This window comes from Mustela putorius, unplaced genomic scaffold, assembly GCF_011764305.1.
Source record: "Mustela putorius furo isolate JIRA1106 unplaced genomic scaffold, ASM1176430v1.1 tig00537227_pilon_pilon_pilon, whole genome shotgun sequence".
Classification (NCBI taxonomy): Eukaryota; Metazoa; Chordata; class Mammalia; order Carnivora; family Mustelidae; genus Mustela; species Mustela putorius.
Window position 1 is genome coordinate 23,423,327 of NW_025422368.1, and position 6,000 is coordinate 23,429,326.

Genomic DNA, 6,000 nt, shown 5'->3' on the forward strand with positions numbered 1-6,000 from the left:
TAAAAAAAAAAAAGAATATGTGATAATATATAAAATGATTTATATCATGACTTCAAAAGCAGGATGAAAGTTCTATATTGAGTATGGTCACAAAAATGTAGAAAAAATAAATGAAAAAAAGACTTGCATGATAAAACCATGGGTATTCTTTTTTTACTTTTTAAATGTTTTAGACTTATATGTTATTTTTTTAATGAAAAAATTTTTTAAAACAGCAATAAATAACATTTGATTTTAAGTTAAAAAGCTTGAGATAAATTATGGGATTTTTCTGAAGAAAGTCTAAGTTGACAGAGCAGAATGAAGTCAAGGAAATAGAAAAAGGAAATCATCAGATTCAGCTGTGCAGAAGATATCCTTGGAAACTTTTGATCATGGTATTTTAATTAACTTTTCCTATTAATGTATATTTTCAAGGAAATGTATATATATATATATATATATATATATATTTCAAGGAAATGTTGACCACATTCTTCATAGTAAAATCATGCACAGAGCACATACACCTTCATGGCATTTTAGTAATTCAGTTTCTGCAGGGCCACTCTCCTGGCATCTCTCAGAACATCTCTGCAGAAAAGGGTGCCAAGTGAAAATCCAAGAGGCCTGTAGAATTTGAATCCACCCTTCTTGAAGGCAGAAATAGATTTAAGATCGGAATGCAGTTCTCCATAACAACCTTATCGGTGTTTGGAGTCTGCTTATTTCTGGGGACCATGTTCCAGGAAAGTGTTGCGACTAGACTTGTTACTTGTTTTGCCTTAGCTATGGGCGTTGGGCTGAGCCACGATCACCCCTGCAATCTCTGCTTATCAAACTGGAGCAGGCATGATACTGACTAAGCCTTGCAATAAATGACACAGAAATATTGATAGAAAGATAAATGCTAAGCTCTTCTCAATAGGAGCTTTGTACAGATATTCAAATATATGGACCTAAATTCAGCTCAACCAGATGGTATCACTCTTAAGAATGCCTTAAGACGATTGTACTAATCTTCTCTGTTTTCCTTCAAATACTCACCCATCACAGCTGTCTCACACAGACTTTCATTTCCCTGAAAGGATGGACACCTGCCTCAGACGTCACTTCCTACCCATGGGGTTTGTGTGTAAACTAACATATCCCAACCCCAGGTTTTGAATACAGGCTCACTTCCTTGTAGACTGTTTAAACATCTGCCTTTGCATGGCAGAATTTCTGAATGTATCAATGGCAGTGGGTAGGATCAGAGGGTGGCCAGGACACAGCGGTAGAAAATTTGAGAAAACTTTAGCAGCATCTGTTCTCTTTACTTTTGATGAACATGCTCTTTTACTCACAGGTTACAACTCTTCCCTTCCCACGGCACTTGAAATCTCCTTCCCATATGTCCAATACTAATACTAGGATTTCTTGCTATATGCCATCTCCCCGAATACACAAGCATGCACACACCCATGAAAATTTGCACCACGTTGGTTTTTCAGCAGCTATATTACACATCTACATTAACTTTACATTTTCAGACTTTTATCATCTTTCAGTCATTAAGACATTCTTCCAACTTACTGTTTACATAACCTTCTATTTTTTCCTTCACAGATTTTCTTCTTGTCAGCTCTATTCTTAGACCAAAGACAGAGAAATGGAGGGAGAAATCTCCTTTTCTCTACTCCTGTCCCTACTGCTGCACAGCCCACCAGTCCAAGTGATATCATCCGCAGCACCGGTCATATGTCTTTCTGGTAGAGTTTCTGTCCTTTCTCTAGAGCCCCATTAAGGTTTATGTTGCATTAGATGCTTTCGTGCTGCTCCAGTTCTGAATATTTACCCATTTCTTCCCACCAAGTTGATGGAAGTATCAGTCTCTAACATTTTTCCCCGACAGAGTCTTTCTGTGCTCTTTTCATCCATGACTAAGTCAACTTGGACCCAATAAGACAGGATTTGGAAGCAAAACTAATTGGGTTGTCATCCACCTGAAAATGTTCTTATAAAGCAAGTAGATATGAGCTTTTTGAAATCTTTAAATGTAACTGTTTATTCAAAGTTAATGGGACACACTGGCTTTTTGTTTATTCCACAAATACTTATTGAGCACCTACTATGTGCCAAGAATTATGATAAATGGTAGTTATCCAAAAGAGAAAAGAAACTGTTTCTGCCCTCAAGGAGTTTGACCTAAACATCCATTAGAAAGTGCCAGCCTAGGGGCACCTGGGTGGCACAGTGGGTTAAGCAACCAATTCCTGGTTTTGGCCGGGGGTTAGGCTCCATGTTCAGCATGGAAGTCTGCTTAAGACTTCCTCTCCGTTGCCCCCCTCAGTGTGCATGCTCAGGCTTGCTCACTCTCTCTCAAATAAATAAATAAGTCTTTTAAAAAAAAAGTGTCAGCTTATTTTTGTAAGTCATGTAAAATATGTAAAATTGGATAGGTATTAAGAAAAAAGAAAATATTGATATTAAATAATGAATTTTATAGTCCAGTTCATTGGGCTTGAAGATGGAATGCTAAAATCAGAATTAAGGTAAAATTTTAATAAAGTAAAAAACAACATTATCCTTTGAACATCAGAATCTCATCAAGAACTGTCATATACTCAACAATCTCCAAGATATGAGGTCACTCAAACAGAGAGAGGAACAAATGAACAATTCCCTTCTCACAGAGCTACACCCACCGAGAAGCACACAAAATCTCATCTTCTACTCAAATTGCTACTTTCCTCCCTATTTTCTGAACAAAATATTAAAGTTTAAGTTAAATTGGATTACCTTTCCAAACTCACAATACAAATTAAGCTCCTGGGACCCCTGGGTGGTTCAGTTCATTAAGTGTCCGGCTCTTGGTTTTCCACTCAGGCCATCATTTCAGGGTCATGAGCTCAAGCCCCACTTCTGACTCCACACTCAGCACAGAATCTCCTTGTCCCTCTCCCTCTGTCCCTCACCCCAAGCACACTTTCTCAAATAAATAAATAAAATCTTTTTTTAAAAATTAAGCTCCTGGGGGGTGCCTGGATGCCTCGGTGGGTTAAAGTCTCTGCCTCTGGCTCAGGTCATGATCCCAGGGTCCTGGGACTGAGCCCCACATCAGGCTCTGTGTCTGGTGGAGAGCCTACTTCCCCCGCTCTCTCTCTGCATGCCTCTCTGCCTACTTATGATCTCTGTCTGTCAAATTAAATAAATAAAATCTTTTTAAAAAAAACATTAAGCTCCTGGACTTCTTGGATTGCCACTTACCACTGATAGGAATGTATTGTCATGTATGTTATTAAGAAATCATTTGGAGCGAGGATGGCAGTTTAGAAAATTGGTACTCTAAGGGAAAAAAAATCAAACCGTGTATTGTCACCTATGAACAATATCAATAGAGGCACATGCCCTCCAAAGCATATATTTAAAAAATTCTAAAAACATATATCATTAAGATGATTAGTAATTATAGAGATGCCCAAAGACAAAAAGGCAGATTTCATGTTCTGTATAACAATTAAGGGATGTCAAATACTTTCACATTAAAAATATATTAGGGACGCCTGGCTAGCTCTCAGTCAGTTGAACATGTGATTCTTGGTCTTGGGGTCATGAGTTCACACCCTTCATTCGGCATAGAGAATATGTATATGTGCATACATAATAAGTATATTTAATACATATTAGTTCAATAACAAGGCTTATAATTAAATATTATTTTGGTGGTGTATCTTAACATGTAATATATGTGTTTTATCAGTTCTAAACAAGACAAAAGAGGGACTTTTTTTAAATTCCATAAACTTAAAAGTTACAGAAAGAGGAAGAAAATTGCAAACTGTGACCAATTACTAGGTTGTGATATCAGTGATGACAGTACTTTTAAAAAATGTAATAGAATAGAAACCACTGGGATGTAATTCTCATAGAAATAATTACCATTCTATGAGGGGTTGTAGAGGAGAAAGAGAAAGAAAAAAAAAAAGCAAAAGGCACAGAGGGAAAAGAAAAGGGAGACCGTAAGAGGGATAGTGAGGGAGGGAGGTGGAAAGACGGTCTCAGAACACACAACATATGGTTAAAGAATGGGCGAGACAGGAGGCGAGGGAGGCCAGACATTCTGAATCTCACTTTAGTAACAGGGGGCAGGGAAGAAGGCCCATTGGCTAGTTTGAGGGCAGCACTGAGGACAGACAGGGGCTCTCACCCTGCTTCCAGTTAGAGTTCCCAAAGGAGGCTGCCTCATGCGATCGCCACACTCATGGGAGAGGCAGGAAGTCCCATCAGAGAAAAAAACAGTGACCCTGTGTAAATGGACAGAGAGGGCAGTTAGAAACCAAGTCCCCAAAGTTTATTTCTACTCCATGGGGTATAGATGGGACCCCAACATGCTGATTCTAAGGGTAAGAATGGGATGGCATGTGAACTGAGACCCCGTCGTGTTGCCATAGGGCCGCTGTACAAATCACTTTGCACTCTTTTGAAGGGTGAGATGATCCAAGATCCAGTAGGCTAGTGGCCAGTTAGAGGACAGGGCAGAAAGTCAGAAGGAACTACAGTAAGCAAGATAACGCCAAGTCAGTCAAGGAGAACCACTGAGCTCCAGTCAAGCTAAATGACAAGACCATGAGGGCAGGGCAGACCTCAGCCAAGACTGCCTGCCAAGCAAGCAGCACCCTGGCAGACAAGAGACGTTACCACACGGAACAGAGAAGCCAAAATACAGAACAGGGAAACCATCCCCCCCAAAGCCACAAAGTCAAAAACCACATCCCGCCAGGTGATATCTAAAAGACCAAACATTCGACATTTACCTAAAGAGATTGTTTAAATGTATGCAATGGATCAAATTTTAAACAGAAATGGACGGAAGTCAGCATTTTCCTGGTCATCCAGCAGGTGGAGCCTTGATGAAGAGCAGAACTGCTTTAGACAATTGGGAAGTTGTATTTTTCTCTTTTCAGCTTTTTTAAGATATAAGTGGCACATGTGATTCCATAAGTTGAAGGTGTACCATGTGTTGATTGGATACAATGAAGTTTTAGAGAAATAAAGGAACTACATTTCCTCTGCATCTCTGACTTGCAGAATAAGTCAACCCAAAATACCCAAAAGTATGACTTCCCTTATTAGTCAATATATGGCATTTGATGATGTCAAATTGCTGTCTCTAAACATTTGCAGCAAAATAAAGACTACTCTCCATGAACCTTCCTTGATCTCTGCAGCCAAAAGCAATTCATCTCCCTTCTGAATTTTCATAGCAGATAAGTTCTTAAAATGTGGCCCCCTAGACCATCAGAATCAGTGCCACCTCAGAACTTGTTAAAATGTAAATTGTTGGGACACCTGGGTGGCACAGTCGGTTAAGTGTCCAACTCTTGATTTTGGCTCAGGTCATGATCTTAGGGTCGTGAGACTGAGTCCAGAGGCGGGCTCTGCACTGAGCATGGAACCTGCTTAAGATTCTCTCTCTCCCTCTCCCTCTCCTCCTTACTGCCCCCCAACCCCACTCGCACGCACACACAAAAGCACTCTCTCTCTCTCTCTCTTAAAAAAAATAAATAAATAAAGGGAGAAAAGAAAAGAAATGCAAATTGTTGGGCTCGCTCCCAGATCTATTGAGCAGGAACTTGGGAAGGGGAAGCAACAATCTGTACTTTAACAAATCACTTAAGAAATATCAGAACAGTTGCTAAAATTTGAGAACCACTGTCATAGCGCTTTGTATCTCTTCTACGAGATCTATTATATTCCAGAATTAAGGTCTTGGTTTTACTGTTCTATGGCTCCCAGGTTGGAATATTCTATGTCATCAGACTATAAATATGCATTCATCATCCTTGTCACAGTCATCACCAGACCCCTGAATCATTCCTTGCAGATTTACCTCTGGGTTCACTGTTACCCTTGCCAACACTTCTCTGGACATAACTCATAATGCTTTCAATATCTATGTAAATGGTCTTTCTCCCGCTCAGGCCTCCAACGTAATTCACTCCAAGTCCTCCTCTCTGGTTCAGCTGCTCGCCCCACGGG